Genomic DNA, 21,942 nt, shown 5'->3' with positions numbered 1-21,942 from the left:
TCGAGCGTGCCATCACGCTATGGCCTATATATTATAATATCACAATAATATATTGTGCGGTGCGCTTGTACACACATATTGTATTCTTCCCGCGGGCTCTTCCTCTTATGGTTTTCCGTTCCGCGCCGATCGGCAACGCCATAATAATAACGTCGTACTGTCGGTCGGTCGATTTGTATTCTTCGACGACGTGAACTCGTCTCTGAAACGGCGACAGTCGGCTGAAAAACGAAACGACGTGAAAAATGTTATTTCACTCGGTTAGGTTATGGTTATGTGTATCGGTTAGGTATATCGTGTTGTTTACACTATACTATACAATGCGCGAAAGTACCAGCTAAAATTGTACACGCCCTGCAAAATTATAAATATTCTTCAGGTCCTACACTACCCGAATATATTTGCAACGGTTCTGTATATTATCAATAATTTTTCAAGGGAGATAAATATTATTACGAGTAGTTGGCAGACTAAGATCCTTATTGTATAAATACCAGAGAACATAATTTCCACAACGGTTTAATATGGTATGTATATTTTAAACCACACTTGCTGCTTTGATTAATTCACGGAAAAGTAAATCAACGGCCGTAATTGATGACGACAAGTAATTTCGATCATCAGAGATGAATGTTTCCTTGTAATTGGATATAGAAAAAGTAACTTTTTATTATGATAATAAAAATAATTTATTCATCCCAAAATTAAGAGCTTTTTTGAATTTCTAGTATTATTTTTCATATAACTCAATAATAAAGTATACTTCAAACATTTTATTCGATTATAAAAAACAAAAACACAACATTTTATTTTCCAAATAATTTGATTTTGGTATAGGCTACGGCTTTTACCAGTTATAGAACAGTATAATAGTATTACCTCGAATTACGTATTTATATTATACTTCCATTAACCGAAAAATCCGGATGGTACAGTTATAATAATATTATGTGCCATTGTACCTATTTGTAATACACCTAGACCCGGTGCTAAAAACAAAATATTTATCTCGCGATGTAGGATGTCGAAGAATAATAAATTACAAACGTGGCCGAGGTGTACCATAATTGCCTAACTAAGACGCCGCGTGACCATAATAATGATTTTATCGTACTTAAATTTTATAATATCAGTAATACCGCCGTTCTGTTGTACGACAAACGGATTTACTATCAAAACATCACGTCACGATACTGTTATGCGGAGCATAATAAAATATTATATTTAAAACGGAATTTAAACGTAAATCCAATCAAGCGGTAAATCGACGACTACCGTACAGCGATTGACTGCATAAAAGATATTATAATAATATTATTGTGATCAAACGTGTAAGGTAAACTTCTCCTTATGGTAAAATGCATCTGAGTGACGGAAATTGATTCTCTTCGACACACTATCGATATGAAACTATATGGTGGTAAGATCACGAACAAAGCGTTTTATAGTGCGTTTCGATGCGATTTATGGAGAGAAAAACGTTTTTTACCTATGACAATGTCTGTCGACATCTCAAAAGTACACGCAGTTATGTATGTTTTATATTATTATTATCGTATGTACGACTTAATAGCCCTCATTCGCGTATAACAATACGCATTCAACGGGTATGCTATGCGTTAAATATAACACTATATTAATTAATCCCGTTTAAGACGGCTTTCTGCATAATAATAATATTGACGTTCATTACTATGCGGTGGTGACGTCGTACTTAAGAAATATAATCCTGCACGTCGCGTCTGGTACTTACTGCAATAAAATATTATGACATAGTATTTTCATAATTGAGTGTCTTTCACTTTGTTTTACAACTATTATTAGATTTTAGACATTTTCCAGAAAGCTTTTAAAACGCGTATTTTACCTAGACCCCGTCTAACAACTCCCTGAACAGTCTTACTCTGCAAATATATAATAATAATAGATAGTTTACGTTAACGTATACAATCACATAAACTATAACTCGAATGCGGATGTTACAGATTTCGGAAGCACAAGACTTCTAGACGGTTTACGGTCGAGTGTGCATAGAAGTCACAAACACGATGCAAGCCCCCACATGCTCTGATCACGGACGACCGACTGTCCAGTTCGAACCACAGTCAACAGATCTTTATACGTCACACCTATAGGCGCATCGCTTAGCCGGTGTAACGGAAACGCAGCGCGAGAATGACCTGCGCGTTTACGACGAATATATTGCAAATGTTGACTGTTCTATACAAACGATGGCAGCCACCGGCCGTGACCCTTTTGCGGTGGTCGGGGTTAAACAAGGAAAAAAGATCAGCGTTGCGCCTTTTATCAAAACAATATGATAATATATAATAACGAGACGTTGCGCGCCACCGCGGAAACCGATAAGGCCGACAATATTTTAACACCGTGTGTGTGCTGTGTGCTTAATTAAAAGGGAGTTTAAATGTATGTCGGAGCGCGGCAAAAACGTTTTACGGGAACGCATAAAACATAGCCGAAATCCTTTAACTCGCGAGTCGGGATACTTTATATAAATATATATAGGGTTTCGAAGAGCCGACACTTTTTCCCGACATCGTATATACTGTGTATTATACGCGTACACGTACACATGTGAGTCTGTATGTGCGCGCGTACTCAGCCGTCGTCCTCCTCCTCGCAGACGTAATCCCCAGGATCAGGACGAGTCGAGGGCATATCCCGCTGTAGCGCTCGTACATTATCTCGTTGCGGTCCGCACAGAAAATAACGACTTTCCGCATTATCGTATACTTAAAAGGCCGTACTCCTACCGTTATTATTATTATAAAATAATATGTGGGGGGGGGGAGGGTACGCGTCCCGTGTTTATACTGTGGCGAGCGACGGCAGACGATAATATTATGCATAAACATTTGTGTATAACATACGCGATACAAACGTGGCCGAATTCGACGAATTTTATATTTCGTAAACGCTTTACGTAAACGCTGTAAATGTCGCGATCGCCGACAGCCGAACGGTTTGGGTGGTGGGCTGATGACGCGTAAGTTTTTGTGTGGTCGTAAGTATAACAAAATCTAATCTAATGTCGCCGAAAACGAAATGATTGCGTACTGTAGTACAGTACATATTATTTATTGTCCGATATTATAATAAACGCGTGTGACTGTCGTTATTGAAGAAATCCGTTATGGAAAGTAACGTACACAGTATTATGCTTGAATATGTCGCCAAGTGAATTTTTCAATAAATTATCTTTATTACGCTCGTATATCAACTGAATTATACTATAGTATACTGATATATAATACGGACGAGGAAGAAACATGTAAATGTTTTCCGATAAAATTGTTGATATATTTTTATTCCATGGTTTAATTTCTCTAAGTGAGTCATAAATTACATATTTATACAAGCAGCCATTATATATTTGTATTATGTATACCTATTTTGGACAACAAATAAGAATAAATTTAGACCATAAACAATGGTAATTTATATCGATTAACGTGTTTATTTATGAAAGTTAGTACCAGACTTTTCATGAATTTTTTTATAGTAGTCAAACAAATATTGATAATACATCGTCACAATTTTTTTAAGTTTTAATTTTAATCATAATATTTTGAAAAAACACTAACATTTTCAAGATATACTGTACATAATTATAAAATTTTCAAATTGATTACTTTCCATTGTTTTGTGAGAACAACATTTAAACTCGCTGTGAATTTCGCTTTTTAGCCTTGTGTTCACGAAGATCATTACAATACAGCTTTAGACCATCGACAGGACTTGGAAAAAGAAAGCATTTTCGGAAAACATAGTTATTTGTAAGCGGCATGCGGTGATGTATGTTATTGTTGTCACATGCGGTGTTCCACATGGCAGTCTTATTTTCAAAGATTTAAATCAACATGGACGGTAGAACTACAGATGTTACCATTAAGTAACTTTCAATAATAATTTTCATTTATTAGATTATTAAGGATGGGGTTAAACAATATTTACTTTAGTATACAATATAAATATAAACTTTTAAAGGTAACCAAAAATGTATTTGTTTAACTTTTTAATTTATAACTATTTCTTTTGATTTCTAAATAAAAAATATATATTACCTGCAGGCATCATCTGCAGACATCACGCATTAACTTATTTAAGTATGTTTTAACAAATTATGTATAAAAATCACCGAGAGCTTTCTATATAATACAAATATTAATACATTTTATAAATAATAGTACTTGACGGGTAAATTAAGCTTGCAGCTATTGCAAATCCACAAGTAATGATTATAAGTTATAACTTACGAAAAAAGCCCATATTATATTTAACATAGCCAAACGATATTATGCTCATTTGTCTACTAGAACTTTCTATATAATTATTAATTGTTTGCGTCTCGTGTTAAACGAAAAATATGAAAAAAAAACATCAAAATATATTGATAGTACGAACATATACACGGATGAGCCGTAAAGCGATTTTGTAGTATTAACTTTATCGGACAGCAATATGTAATAACAAATGGAGTCGAACGAAACGGAAAAAACGGACAGACGAATTTTGTTCAAAAATGATTTATGAACAGTTCAATTACATTATTTCATAATATGTTAGAAGTCACGCTGAGAATTTATAAGACGATCACTGCAGAACGATCAACAGCAGATAAATAAATAAAATTTTTACAATATAATAAAAGCGCGTTGCATGTAGCTATTACGTATTTTTTGATAAATAAATAGATTGATTTTAAAACAACCAGTTTTTCAGACACACAAATATTAGTGCATATAGTCAGTTGTAAATTATAAAATCTTTTTGTATACAAATACGTATCTTTATACGTCACGTATTTTACTAGTTGATTATAACACCAAAAGTTATGATACTATTTTAATACGATTCATAAAATATTACGGTCTATACATGCATACTCCTAGTGTTCGTTTTATTGACAAACCATACGCATAATTTCGAAAATCTTGTTATCGAAACATTCTCTTTTAGAAAAATAATATTTGTTTTATTATTTTACTCGTTTTATGCTTTTATTATTTTTATTTTTATCATCTTGTTATAGGTGTTTTACACTTGTTTGATTTAACTGCAATAGTATTTCTATTTTTAAATTGTAATCTCTATTCATTATTTCAATTTTCCCATCTAAAGCAGAATAATTTTCTAGAATTACGTTACTGTCTAATAGGTATAAATAGGTATCACATAATAATCACCAACAATAGATAACATCTATAACGATGTATTTATAATTTATACAATAATATACGTTGTTTATAATATAATCTAAAGAAAACGCAGCAATAGTGTGGGTTTTTTTTATATATATTTTATTTTACATAAATCAACAATAATAATATTGCTAGGCACAGTCCGGTTAGTGTACGCAATCGGTAGTATAGATTGTATAGGTATAGTAGCATCGATACTCTATTATACACAGGAACGAATTCCGCTTAGATAATCTCTTCCGTTTCCGGTACTATACGCACGTTTTTCCCGCCTTCGGTGGTGGGTACAGGAGATTTGCTGGGTGTCGACGACAGAACCTATTTAAAAAAAAATAAAAAAAAAAACGAAAATTCGTTGTCGTTACGAAGCTGTTCTCTCCCTCTGTTTAATATGTATATACATGCATGCGTACCGTTTCTTGTTGTATTTTACCGGTGAGTTTGGACGCCTCGAGCTCCACCGAAAAGGGTCAAATTCGCGCATGTAATTCAAAGTGATTTTCTATTTCGCGCATAATGGTAGTTTGGGTATATTTTTTTTACCCTGGAAACAAACTCGGTTCGACCGCAGTGAACCGCAGAAATTGGGTTAAACGAATATACCAAGAACGGGCGATTTTTCAATAAAATTTGTTATGTGGAAAATAAGTAGATGTAAACCAAATTGTTCCTAGTAATTTTGTTGAAGATGATTGTTATTCAATACGATTTATTATATTCGTTCTAAATTATATAATATTGTTCTATGAAGTATTATATTATTATCTTACTAATTTATATTAAATGTGGGTTGTCAGGTTAGTAAATATACGAATTTTTTATACGCTTGTTCCGTTGTTATGTTTAAATTATAATTTAATATTATAATCTATAGATGGGACTCGAATTTCTATTTTTAAAATTTTTAAATATGTACTTAAAAACCATAATTATTTCTTATTGTATTACTAAAGATTATCCTAATAATATATTATATAATATAATATTATATTATATTATATTTATTATATTATATTATCTATAATATCAGGTTTTTTTTTTCAATTTTTATTTATTAAAATCTGAACTGAACCGAGTAGTGCTTAAGTATTTTTTCTTATTTTGACTAAGAATAGAATATTTTTATTTTTGTTGAATAATTATTCTTGAATATAATATTTAAAATACATATTAGTTTAGAACTTATATTATGTTGGTTAAAACGACAAAAAAATTAAAATTAAAATTAAATAATAATTAGTAACTTATACATATTTTTTTTAATTCCAAATTGTATTTTATTATTACCACCATTGCCAATAAGTTATAGTTTTATTTAAAACAAAAAATAAAAACATTAAAATATTAAAATATTCAATATACTTACTTACTATGTGTATGAATATAATATTTTTTTAAGTCTTTTTCATATTGTGCTGAGAGGTAGGAGTTGTTTTGAAATCTAAACTTCTCTTTGGTATATAAAGTAAAATAATTCAAAAAACTTAGCGGAATTTCGATAGGATACCCTATATATCACATCATAATAATATAATATGATTAAAAATTTAGAAAAAATTAAATTCTAATAAGTTCTTAATATAAAAGTATTTAAATTAGGTAAACATGCTTAATGTTACTACGTATTGTCGTCTGAACGCATGCTATTGTATAATGTGTCGTAGACATAATATTTAAGTAGGAACAATAATACATATATTTTAATTAATTTACTAAGCAAGTCGTCGTGTGTAAATTTCCTCACCACCTTAGCACATTAAACGAAATCATTAGACACCGTTTAAAAACATGAGGTATTACACATGGCGCGTTTTTTTTAATGTGGTATCCCCGTTAAGGCCTAATCCACACGTACAAATAAAGAGTCAATCGTATCCACAGTTTCACCGCCAAGACAAATGCCGTTAATGAATAATAGTTTATACAATTTTATTTGTATAAATCTACATTAGATTGTGATATTTTACGATGGACCCACACAACACGGTTGACAATAATTGAAAAAACAATAATGTACTGATGGCAAAAGTTGACCGTGATGATGATAGCATATAATGCGTTTCAATTAAAACAGTTTGAACTTAGAGATTATGGTGAATTTGTGGATTTAAGTTAAAATTAATAGAAAATGTAATAAGAATTTAATTATTAAATGCACACACTGGTGATTTTTTTTTTATTTTAATACTGTTACATTTGTCTGTTTATGTCTATAAGTTATGCGTGTCCGTCATTAGGAACTTGTATAACATTTTCTGTGGAAATACCAATAATTTTCTGATATTGTTGAATAATTTAACAGTATTCATAAACTTACAATAGAACAGATCCAATATATTTTTAAACTAACTTAGTAATTTTAAGACTAAACTTAAATTATTTAAATTGACACTTTATTTGCACACAAGTCTTCATAGACGCTACTACATGGAAGCATCAGAAGTTTTATAATGGAGCTGTTGAACATAAGAAAAATTAAATTAAATTTTTAAAAACAAAATGAATATAACTGACATAAAGTTATAGTCGGTTGTCATACATATTGTGTACTAGGATGTGAATATCAAAATAAAAATACTTAATTTTTACGCTGATGTAACGTCTACGAGTTCTAATATTTAATATAATTTTCATAGGTGGTCTTATTTTAAGTCCACCTATTTTTTTTATAGCTATTAACTATAACATACGACCTGTAGCCGCTTCCTAATTGTTTGGCAGATTATCTCTTTGCACATGGTGTTGTAGAATGTTAATGTGATGATTATTTAAAATTGGGGAAAAAATAAATTAACAAATCAATTGACAATACATAACTACATAACTTTAAGCACTATATTAAAACTGATTTAAAAAAAAAAAGTTAAAAACTTATTAAATACAAATAAAAACAATTCACTGTCGAAATATTACTATATAAATAAATTAATTTTGTCCGATTAAATATTTATATTTACGTTGTCAACAAAACAACATACGAATTATATTATTTTATAATAATAATAATAATAGTACTCTATAGTTACTTCAGTGTTATTACACAAATGTTTATTTACGAGCCAATATATAATAATATTTTATCAATTTTATATAATATCGTGTATTTTGTATTATAGTGGTGTATTTATTTTTTTACAGTAAACCTTAAATTCCAACCAGTATTATAATTAATGGTTTTTTAGATGTACACAATAACCTCATCATATTATTATGTAAATCATTCACATTTTCTTTATTCAACGAGTTTAAATTATTTTTTTTTTCATCATCTTGCAGATATAATAATGATTTAGTAGATCTGTTTCGTTTTAAATTCCACCTGCAGCTATACATATTTCGAACAATTTATTTCCTCGACGTCTAGAAAATATATTGTTTTTCGTAGGATCGGAAACGCACACATATGTTGGCGATCCTTCCAGACCTGGCATTTTAATTAATATCCCGTTAAATATCATTATTCCCCAGTGAATTTCGTCACTCGCATAGGTTATAAATTTAAACATGTTTCGACGGCGTACATAGCTGTTCGCATAATATATTATATAATACACCAATGCAAATTTCCGTTTCTATTTAACCTATAAAATAAAACATGGTCTATTTTTTGTTAAAAAGTATTGCATTTCTTTGTTTGTTATTTGACTTAAAAATAAGCAAAAAAAAATTATAAGTATACAAATCTAGGGATATTATATTACGTACTAGGTATATATGTTTTCATCGTTTCGAACGGATAGTACTGATAGTTATTTTCATAAAACTAACTACGGATAGTTATAATATAAAATATACCCCAAGTATACGCATTCTACCGATTTGTCTGTTTGAATAATGACTTATTCAAATCCTATTTTTTTAAATTGTCATTGAAGTTTGTTGTCCAAATTTTTAAAAACTTTTATTTGAATAATAAAGAAACACCCTTTTTAGAAAAAACGGATATGTACCCAAAGTGATTCTCTTATAAGTAAATACTGGAACAAATAAATTATATTTAAATACCTTTACACATATAGCTAAGACAATTTTATTTTATTTAGCTATGTGCTGACGTCGTCGATTTAAAGGTACTAAATAAGCTCTCCGAAAACTAAACCTGATATCAACTGGAGTAAGACGTGTAAGTTCCGCTGGGGAGTTAGGAAAGAGAAGCAAATACATATTTTTCGTCATACGTTTTAGAATAATTATGACTCTTAAATGCATATTATGTAAATAACTATAATAAGTCTTAATTAATAGGTTTAATTAAATATCCGTGGTTCAATCGCCAAATAATAACAACATTTTTTTGCATGAGAAAAAAAATTGTTATTATATTATTAACACTGTACCACTGTACCTATAATCATTATTTGAAGATCGGTAATTTGTCCAAAAAAGCTTTAATGGCAAACGATTAGAGAATTGGTTATAACTATTTAAAGATTAGATGGGTACAGTGGAGTGGCACATGTGTACCTTACAAAATGGTAGTTCACTGTTACCATGCTCAAATACTTTAAACACCTATGAAATTAATAATTCATATTTCTATTAAAGAAAAAAAAGAAAACTTAAAAATGATAATTTTTTTTTACATCAAAAATATTGTTTTGATATTGCTTCAAATTATGTAAAAAAAATATATTTTTAAAATGTTAAAACTGTTCGGAAAATGAGTGTTAACCGTTTAAAGGACCGCTTGGTACATTTGTACGAATAGCTAATGCCAAATTACAGTTTTATTGACTAATTAGTAGGCAATGTAAAATGCGCCTTTAAAAAATCCTCGTGTGATAATTTACGTGGAAGACTTTAATACCGAGTTGTTCCGGACCTATTAATTCGCTGCAATAATCGAGTGCCTGCAGTGTACACAATAATAATAGGTACGCGTACGGCTTTTAATCTATAATTTATATATGTGTATATATATACATGTATAAATACAGATAATATATAGTATGATTATATAATAATACCTTTCCACCTCCCATGCACATGCCGCGTGTACCGTTGTGTTAGAGTAAGCCTCGTAAATCCTCGTTAATCTAGTAATTGATGGCCGCCGTATAGACGTGCGTTGTTCGCGTACACATCGAGAATTGATATTTATTCGCGCTGTATATTGCTATTATTTGCTGCAGTATGTATGTATGCATTAAAATAGGTGTACCCGTTGCACGCACAATATATTTTCGGTCCGACGATTCGTTTACCGCGACCGTACAACGCGTACAGCGTTGCTAGTAAAATAGTAAATTTCATTGCGTCCAAATATTGAATAATAATATTACGCACCACAACAGTACCGTATATATAATATAATATATATATATATATATATATATATATATATATATATATAATGTATTTATGGAATTTATTGCGATATATTCGAATACAACGACATAATTTCAGCGGGAGATTATAAAATCCTCGCCAATGGACCATAATAGTTATTATAAGTACAGATCAAATCTGTCTTTGCGTCTAGAAGGTATACGAAAATATAATCTTTTGAAACAGATTTTATAAAACATCCTACCCCTTCCGCTTAAAGGCACGATGTTCGTATTCAAAATACAGACCATCTGCTCAGTAATTTACAGAGAAGAAGAGTTTTCGAAAAAATATAGAATCGTATAAAATCTAAGTAGGTATTTAAAAATACGATGTTTAAGTATACTTTGTATAAATCATTCTGTATGTGTATAAATATTTAGGGGTGTATATGTATATATAAATGTCGTGATGAATGGCACGCGAGACTGGTGTGGTTGGGCTGCAAGCCGTTCGTTACATTGTTATAATAATAATATGTCAGGTGAAAGACACGTAGTTTAACGGCACTCGCCGCCGCCGGAGCTATTTACGGGCGCCCAAATGAATTTATTGGCCGGGCGGACGTCTTAAATCAGTGCACTGCGATTTATAAATCTCGTCACACGACGAGGCGGCGGCGGTGGCGGGCCAAAAGAGAACGAAACAAACCATAAAACACGCGGTCGCCCGAATACCGCGGCGTGTTTATATTATATCGTACACATACTATAACCCCACGCGGTCGTATATTACACGGACACGTCCGAAAACGTGTGTTTCCGTATATTGTAATACACAAAATAAACAAAAATTCGAAGATTTATATATCGCATTTGGCCTTCGGTGTACGCGACGCTTTGTTTTTCTTTCCAACAGCATCTCCGCTCGTTTCACGCGACGCGCGGCACCTAAAGGGTTTTCGGTTATATATTATAGTCATTGTAATAATATTTGGGTCAGCCACTAACCGCTCATCGTCGTCGTCGTCGTCGTCGCGGACACATCTGGTCGCTGAAACCGCGATCTCGTCATCGCTTTAAATACCGTGGTAATTATAATAATGTTTCACTTTGAAACACTCGAACCAATCGTACACACGCGTATGTTGTTTCAAAGGTAGTGTACCTGTACGTACTCGTAACTTGTAAATGATGATTTTGTTTTTAGAATACACGTTTATCCGAGGCGTAATGAAATTATTCATTTATAATATAATGCACAAGATGTATTCATGTATTACTATATAGTATATAGACTCCGTCGGGGTTACTACGTATTCATCTATCTTTCTACCGTTTTCTGTTGTGCTTCAGTAAAAATACACAATTACAATGATTAGTTTTATGATTTTCCACTTCTTAATTCTGAACATAATTTCGATATAAATACAAAAAACAGAAGACGACTTTAACGAGTGCTTAAAGTCGACGTAATCAAATATCGTTAAGATTAGTATTCGCTTTGTATATTTACATAAAAAATATGTCGAGAATTAAAAAAAAAGCAAATCATGATCGCAAACCATAAAAGTAATCAATGTAATTGTGTTCATAAGTATTTCATTTTAAGATTTGTGTTTTTTTCAAAATATATTTGTAAACAATTTTATATGCTATAAATGTATCATTTATAAATTATAATTATAATATAATCTTGTTACTAATGGTAACCATTTAAATAAACAAAATATATTTTAAGAATTCATGAGTAAAACTTAAATTCCAGTGTTAACCAAATTTATAACAACATAAAGAGGTTGAAAAAATAAGCTATAAACCACCTCCAAATCTCAACAAATTTATTTCTATAACTTTTATGAAAACAGCACTGTATTTTTTGAGTCTACAGAGTACAAACAAAAAACAATCATTTATTTATATATACACAATATAATATGGTATATAATTTATCCATTGGGACCAGGAAATCTCGTAGTCTTTAAAATATGTTAAGAACAAAAATAATGATAATTGTAAATAGATTACAAGATAGTATGTACTTTGACGTGTATTTTCTAAGATTATGCCTGAAACATGATAATAGAACCAGCCATACGACGCATTATTAACACTCTAGATAGTACACTTTGAGTTAGCATTTATTTTTGTGCTGTTTTTCGTGCACATCAGACTAAAATCCAAGCACGAAAGCGTTATAATTTATTAAGCAAATAACAATTATAATTCAACTAGATCTTCCAGTATAATTATTATTCATTTATTATTATATAATAATAATATCACGTCATCTCACTAATGAACGTCTTTTCATTATTCATTGTTGTCTTTTTTGCATTGTCTTACCTAATTTATAAATTAGTGTCATGCTCAACTTTATTAAGTATAATTACTATTAAAAACTCATAAATCATAATAATAAAGTCACAGCAGAATGCAAAATGCTGGTACATTAGGTACTTAAACGTGAAAAATGCGTACACAGCAATTATAATATTACAATATTTTTATTTTAACATTACAAGGCTGTCAGGTATTTTCCACTTCATACTTAATTAAAAATGAAAAACTTTGTAACTAAAAGTAAAGGTGTAATTTTCAGAAAAGGAATTCTTCTTCTAAGAAGATTAGAAAATAAACCATCATTATTAAAATCTTAAATACTTATTATTAGTTTGCGTAATGGCACTCAACTGAACCCACGAGTTTATAATAAAATATTACGTAGTAATAATGTAGTTTGTTTTATTTAAAAAAAAAGATAAGTCGTTATAACGTTTCTTATTTCAGTTTTACACGTTTAAAATATAAAAAAGGTAAAAGAAAAAGGAAAACAAAGGATATTAATGTAAAATTCATATTTGCATGTCCTTCATTAAATTTTAGACATTGAAACTTTAAGGTAATAAGGTTTTTTTTTAACTTGTTACTACTAATTAATTGTTAATGAACTAATCGATTTTAGGAGATGTTTTATATTTTTTATAATAATATGTAAAATTATGAGTTGACTTTTATTATTGTTAAAAATCCTATCTAACCCTAAAATATAAAATCATCTTTTGTTGGTTAACAAATTTCAATAACACAATAACTATCAATTAATAATTATTTTAATTTTGTTTTTATTTCACGTGTGTTTTTCTATTATTAAGAACCAAATAAAGAATAAATTAAAATAAACCCTTAAAATAATAATTTTCCGTGAAAGGTAACGACGTTATAATATTATAATATGCTTATTATGTAAATCAAACTTTAATGACAAACTAAAAAAAAATCGGACAGTTAATAACCAGTTATTATCTTTCAAACCACTTTTGTTATTGTCCAGTGAACTACCTATTTCGTATTTCATTTATTTTAAATTGGTTTAAAAATGTACAACAATTTTTTTTTTATATATAGTCTAATTGGCCTCAAATTATGTTGTGGTTACGAATATTATAATTCGACATAATATTATCGTCTATGTTCTATAACAGATTTCAAAACGAATATAAAAATTGGCGTCCGCTGATCGTTATAACTTCATGGTGATATAAATGATCAATTTATAATATAATGATATAAATCGTAACATACTTCGCCAATTATCGATTAAAATTGGACATGATTACGGGTAATATATTTTTATTTTCACTATTATTACTTCCTTTACAGTCCATTGATGCGTTCTATTCGAAGAGTTTTCCGATGGATTTTTTTACGAGTACGTCGACATGGCAAAATATATTTTCGTACTCGCACCCTTTTTCGTACGTATAATAATATAATGTATAAATATGCCATATGGATGACATATCCCACGGCGTTCCGGTCCATTGGTTTACAGTACGCGTTGGTTGTGGGGAGGGGGAGAAGGGGGTTTATTACGATCCAATAATAACGGTCGCACATACGCCGCCAACGAAATGCGTATATAATTCACGTGTAAAATGCAATAATAATATTTCGGGATTTTTTTACGGATCTCATTTTATTATTATTATCGCCACGCGTCACGTAAACTCTCTTGTGCCGATATATCCGCCGCCACCCCTGCAGTATATGATATGTTCGTGTTTTCGAATGTGACGGAGGAGTATAAAAATAAAATAATAAAAACGTTACCTGTTGACGGCGGCGGCCTGCAGTGGACCCCCTTTACCCTGTCCCGTGGTACTTAGGTATATCGTTCAGAAAATCACGTGCCGAATTGCTAATGGGATATTTCAAAGGGTCTGCGGCGGGATCAACCAGAAATAAATAATAGCGCTTTAATTACCCGTGTTTTGAAAGTGTATAATTAACATCGACGCTAATAGTGATGTGGCGGTGTCGGTTTCGACGACGACGTAAACAACGAAACACGGAGACGGATAGTGAGAGAAAGAGTGCGAGGGAGACGAAGCAAGTCATAATAATGATATAAAAACCGCGACTTTAAGGCCGCGGCGCGCGTCTTAACCGCGAAAATTGTCGTTCCACCGCCACCGACGCCGTACTTATAATTATACTCCAAGTGAGCCCCGCGAGTAAGTCGAGATTTTCGGTTCTCCTCCGCCTAACGGTTTTTAATTAAAAGCAGGCAGTGCCGAACTTTTGCCGCTACCGCCACTCCCCAAAATCCAATTAATCTTCGAATAAAAATTAATCAGCTCGTCCGAAGATAAGGGGCGTATGGTCAACCACAATGAAGATGACGACGGCAAACTTACAGCAAAGTAGTGCCTACAACGTTCAGCTCTGAAAATTTCATCTATGAATATTAAATATATATAAATAAAAATCCACCCCACCCCGTCGTGACGTTGAAAAAGGGGTGTTTCATCTTCGTTTCGTGTCCGAAATGTTATGGTAATACCTATACCTAAAATTAATATAATATTCGAAAAAATGAAAACAATACATAATAATACTGCATATATATGCGTGCACATTGCGTTTATCCTATAAATGTGTTCGTAAATGTATTTTCATGGTAATAATAGTGGCTCGTTGATATATGTTTATTCTCGGTAAAAAAATATTATTCGTTCTGAATTCGCGGGTACACACGACCAGACGTGTGCAATTATTGATGTTCATTGTAATTCTCTGTAGATGAACTTTTGTTTTCACGAATTTATTATCGGCAAACAGCAGTATTGAGAATTTTCCATCGGATATAGTAATGTCGTCTGTAAAGGAACACCGCGACGTTGTATTATAATATGAGGTATAATACGTCCACCGCCGACGATCTATTCCGGAAACCAACAGCAACAGACATCATCAGTTTACAGTCGCTATCTATCGCCTTTATTAAACACACGTTTAGTTTTTTCGATGCGCGTCCCTCCCTCGGTCGATGTACAGTGCGCACACGCCTTGTTTACCTTTTAAGAGCATCAAAGTCGCTTGTTCCTAGTAACGTTTTTAATTTATTATCGTTTAACCTCTGAAAAATAATAGTAATCGTTTGTGGGTTAAAAAGTTTATTTCTAAAAAAAAAAAATTCATACCTTCAAATTTTTGTCAAATAAGGTAGGTAATAATTACTCGGCTATACGAAAGCCGAAGACGAAATTCGTTGATAACTATCACGACACGCAATGACGGTTTTTTAAATTTTCAATTTCTACGTTTTCTGCGCAACATGGCTTGCTATTAATAATTATGTTAATATTTTATTAAATAATCGGACCTCTATGTTATAATAATATATTAATGGAACTAATAATGTATTTTATCGTTTAAAGACGTATATCGGTAGGAAACGTAAAAACGTCGTCTAATGCGTTTTTCCGGTCTATCGAGAATTCAGCTTAGCACGTAGTCATTCGTTGGTCTTTCGTCAGAACTCCACTCAATTCCACTTCACAGTTGTTATATAACGTGTTACGTGCATAATACACGTGCGAATAATAAAATAATAATAATAATATCTTCTATATTATTATTATTATTATTATTATTATTATTATTATTATTGCTCGCGTACCGGTCTGTAGAGTTGAAGCCCTCTCGTGGCATGCTGCAAGCTGAGCTTTTCCAATAATGTCCAATTAGACCGAAAAGCCCAAGAGTCCTATGAAAATGGACCGTGCTGCGTGCGTGCGGGTGATGGGCGATGGCGGGCGTAGGTAAAATCCGTCCAAAATATCGTTATAGCTTCGGCTAGGGGGTGGTAGAGCCTTTTGAAAAGGGAAACTCATAAGTGATACTCGAAACACGACGAGCACGCGTTATTTGGGGCGGCATCCTTTCCCGCACTCCCCCAACTCGAGAACCACATCATAATATTATAATATATGAGCGAAACCAGTGACGTACAACTGCTGTTGAAGGTATTACATACTATTATTATTATTACTACTATACCTATATGTAGGTATAAGTAGATATATGCGTGTGTCGGTAAAAAAGAAATTTCGTATCGCCGCCACTCTGAACGCAATTGCTGACGAAACTATACACTACTGATATATTATATACAATGATAATGTTGTATATTATTATACTTCGCGGACGACCCACAAAACCCTTTTTATATGAAACGAAATGTGGTAGCACTCTCGAGTGCTGTATAATGCATATATATATATATATATATATATATGTATATTGTATATATTACGTAGTTATATAGATAGTTACTTGGGATGTATTATTATAATAACAAAATAGTTATATGTACCAGCTATGTATGATTGAGTGTACACACTCATCGAATCATCTGTAAATATTCACTTGTTTGAATATTTGAGTGTAATTACCACGAACATAATTTCGTGCTAAAACCGTACAGTTATGATATAATAATAATAATAATAATAATAATAATAATAATAATTCATATTATTATTAATATTAAGTGAAATAAGAGGCACATGCTCTTCATATTAACACGACTCTCAAAACAACAAACGTCTGTAAGGTTGCAGTTGCAGGTGAGTCACTTGAAGAAAATCATTATCTTGATAGCAATTAAACATGATTATAGTTATATACTGTATTATAATAATATACTTCTATGTTTTATGTAACATGAAAAAATTTCAAAAAATATTAAATAGTTAATGGTTGTAAATTTTACAGCAGGAAGAAGCTTACCCGTAAATTTAATATAGATCACACCTAATAAATGACGATATTTCCATGGAAAATTTCAATTGTTATCCTATTATTATTAATAAATAAATTAAATAATAATACATTTGTAATTTTTTACTGTTTCGGTAAATTATTTAGTGACATAGAAAAATATCGTTTTTAGTAGCCCATTCGTTTTATCCTATTTATTCCAATTAAAAGGTGCCTATATCCAACCAAAAGACAAAAAACAAATTTATAATATTTTATCGTTTCTACTAATTATTACTTTATGGTTATTCTCAAATTTACCCCAAAAAATAATAATCTACGATTTTGTGAAATATTTAAAACTTTAATACTGTACATACCTATTATATGTATACCGCCTGATAATGATAAAATATTTATACGATTCTCGATAGTCATATTGTGACTCAACGGACAACATCGCTATACGTGCTATGCTAGTTATTAATTTTAAAAATCAGATATTTACTATTTACTTTTTATGGAACGTTGGAACATTTTAAAAAAAAAAAAATGATAAACGCGTTACCTTGTTCGGAGTTGATTTTCGTTTGACCGTCAGAAATATAAAAATATGATTGTTTCGAATAAGTAAAAAAAAACGAAATCGCAAACGTGACTTTACATCACTTTGGATTATTCTCATAGCTATACAGAAGCCGACAATGCTAGTGAGCGTTTCGAAAAGAATTTGATCGATAACGTTTTATTAAGACCCTCTTGTAATTATTATAAATTAATTTAATAAATAATTTCCTTTTAAAAAATTATTGTTGTTGAGCTTACATTTAAAATACGAGTTTTGTGAAAGTGAATTGAAATAATACGTTTAATGAATATTTATACAGATAAAATTCTTACCGGTTTTTCGAAATTAATTTGAATATTTTTTGTGAAGAAAGAATCTTGGGGCTGACAAAAAAAAAAAAAGTAAAATGTAAAAATATTTGAAATTATCTTATAAAAATGCATAATTAACTGAAACATAGAATATAAAAATACCTTATAATTGCCTCCGAACGAACTTATATACTAACCTACCTTCCAAGAGGAATGTCAGAAAAATGTCGGATGGAATTCATAATTAACTATTTTTTAATCATAACAATTTAAATATTTTTTTTAACAATAAATAAAATGCATCATTTGATTTCCTGTATTCTAAGAACGCAATTAAAAATAAATATTTATTTTACTATCGTATTAAATTTTTTATTCGCTCAAAACGATTTTGTATAATATATGTATACTTGCCAAAGTTTTTTTTAAAAAAATATTATAATATGAAAACATAATATTGTGCTTTTTCATCTTTTATGCGTGAAATTACATACACAGCATACGCATATTCAAAAAAGGAGTTTTATACTGTAAATATTATATGTATGTATATTTTTTCTATTAACGTTCTAAAGATTTGATTTGTGTTGTCAATTGAGTTTAAAGAAAAAATAATAAAATTCTGAAAATCCAATACAATAACCCCGGAAAAATATAGATATCCACCGTATGATAACAAAAAATAAAAGTAAAAAATGTATATACATCATCCCTACACGACGGTGGCCGTTCAAAATCCGTTTATCGAAAAATAAGCTTTTAGCTTTACAAAAGGAGATGACTCAATTATTGGAACAAATATGTCATGACGGGGTCGGCCGAGGGCGTTCTCCTCGTAAGATTTAGCGACGAGGGTGAAAACGGAATTTTCGGCCCGAAACCCCGGAAGATATGTGAACTATGCAAAAGGTTTTACACACACACACACACACACACACGAACACACATACACCATATAATAATAATAATAATGATGATAATAATAATATATGATGAAAGCCTTTATTTCCGCACGCCTGTGAAGAATTTTAGCCATTTGTCAACTATCCGAAGTCAATTATTATTATACCATCGATATATAGTATATATACATATATAAATGTATTGGGTTCCGATGTTGTCACGTCTCAAAGTTGAAATATTGCACGATCGAATGAGAACGGAATGTGATTTATCGTCTTTAGCTGAAACGTATTTACGGTATAGGAGTCATTTAATTGTGCTCATCGCCGAAAACAAAACGTTTCGATTAGCGACCGTGTCGAGTAAAGGCCGTGCACAGAAGCACTCGTCTGCAGTTACGTCGTTTGCGGGGGGAAATCTCCTAAGTCCTTTTGTTAGGTACTAAAACTGAAATATTGAGAGGACACAGTAAACTTATTAATATAAATAATAAAAAAAAGATACTCACACGTGAAAACTGAACAAAATATTTGAGAGGGCGTGTCCAAAAAGCCAGTTGATTATTTTTTTTTCTCCTAACTTTAATAACGTTTCTAGCCGTAATTGGCTTTTCATTTTTCATTACATCCTCGCCGAAAATGGTTTTTTTATTGCGTTCTCGTAAGGTGTATTGCGTGTAATAATATACAGCAGTGACAGCAGCGTTTTAAATTTAACGTACGAGTCACGTATTTCAGTACTCGTGCAGTGGCTATACACACAATTATTGGAGATATAATTTTATACTTTTATATACTTATTACTTATACGACTCGGATGTTAATTTAATATAATTATATATAGTTTAAAACGCGACAACGTATTTAATGGATTTTTTTATTTTGTATATATATATTTTTTTTTTTTTGTTTGAAAATGCATTTTTCACGCGTCAAAACATTTTTCAAGCTTTTCGGATTTGACGGGAGCTTTGAAAACTTTTGATGGAAAACTCTATTTCAACGTCAGTATTTTTCACGTGGAGTTTTTCTATAAAGAGGGGCGATGGTAGCCCTCCAGCCAAATGAAGTGAAAATGATAATGCACTGGTATAGCGCTATACCGACTATACATATTATTATTACGTTCTGAAATGCAACATTACAAATAATAAAATACTATATAAAGTTTTTTGAACTCTGTTGTTATAATATATATATACATATATTATATATTACTCTAAAATTTACGTTTATTTGACGTGATATTTCGACCGTTAAAGTTTCGGTTTTATTTTATGACGTTATATTGAAAATCAACACAACTGCACAGTGCTCGGCAGGTCGTTTTTATAATTAAAAATACGCTCGATATACACATGCGTGTCATATTATATATATGAAAGCAAACACAAAAATTAAATATTGCGATTCATCTCTATGGCTATTTACTATATATACGAGTTATTATTATTATTATTTGGTAATAACTGAATGTTTTTGAACATTTTCTAAAATTTAAATAAAGCACGAATCGAATCAAACGTCATATCCATCAAATTGTCAAATAGAACAATAAATGTATATTGTTTCTGTCATTTTAACACAGTATCGATTGCATTACAGACACATTGGCATGAATACTATTTTTGTGCACTTTGCGTTTGTGGTCGGCTATATATAATGTTTTTGATAACAAAACAATTATTAACGGAAAAAACAAAATAAATAATAACAATAATCGAGCCATAAATGTGGGGTCGGTTTTTATAATGACTGATTCACGAGAAGTTTAATTTAAAACAGTTTTCGCAGCGTTTCATTATTATTTATTGTGTTAAGGATTTTAATATAAACTCCATCATAGTAGTTTTATTATATTTCTTAGAAAATTTAAACAAAATCGATACTCAATTCGGGCTGGCTGTGCAAATTTTGACGTGAAAATATGTTTATATTATTGTTAAATCTCGAATTTAATAAAGAAGAATATCGAAACAAATTATTAGATAATAAAGCGATCAATAGTTATATAAGTTTGTAACTCATTATTAGATATATTTTGTATTTTTAAAAAAGGATCATTCCATGTACTCTCAAAGTCTCAATATTCGCGTCAACATACCGTTGTAAAAGTTCAGTTCCCGCGATAGATGCGATCTAATTAAAACAAAACATTTGATGGATAAAGCAACTGTTGCTTATATTTTGTAAAAACTAGAACAAAAACACCGAATTTTAAAAAATTGACCAATTATAATTAATAAGAACAACAATTACATACAAATATGAAACAATACGTTAGAAAGTTTTGTACCAATTAAAAAAGTGATTGTATAAAAATATTTTTAAATACTGTGTATTCACAAATCAAATCTTATCTCAATATCGTATTTTAGTTAAAAAAAAAAAAAAGTCTTATTGTTGTTATTATCACTTAAACAAGATGTTTTTAATTATTACTATATCAATAGTAAAATGGCAATGAATGTGTTAAGTTTATTTAATTTCATTCGTATGTACTGTAAAAATTTAGAAATTACTTTTTTTTAAATAATATTACGTAGCTCTGGAAATATGGTTATTTACTTGTATACTTCTATATTCCATTACAGTTGCATTCAAGGACGTTTACCTATACATATT

The sequence above is a fragment of the Rhopalosiphum maidis genome, chromosome 1 (assembly GCF_003676215.2).
Source record: "Rhopalosiphum maidis isolate BTI-1 chromosome 1, ASM367621v3, whole genome shotgun sequence".
Lineage (NCBI taxonomy): Eukaryota > Metazoa > Arthropoda > Insecta > Hemiptera > Aphididae > Rhopalosiphum > Rhopalosiphum maidis.
Note: the sequence above shows the minus strand (reverse complement) of the source record.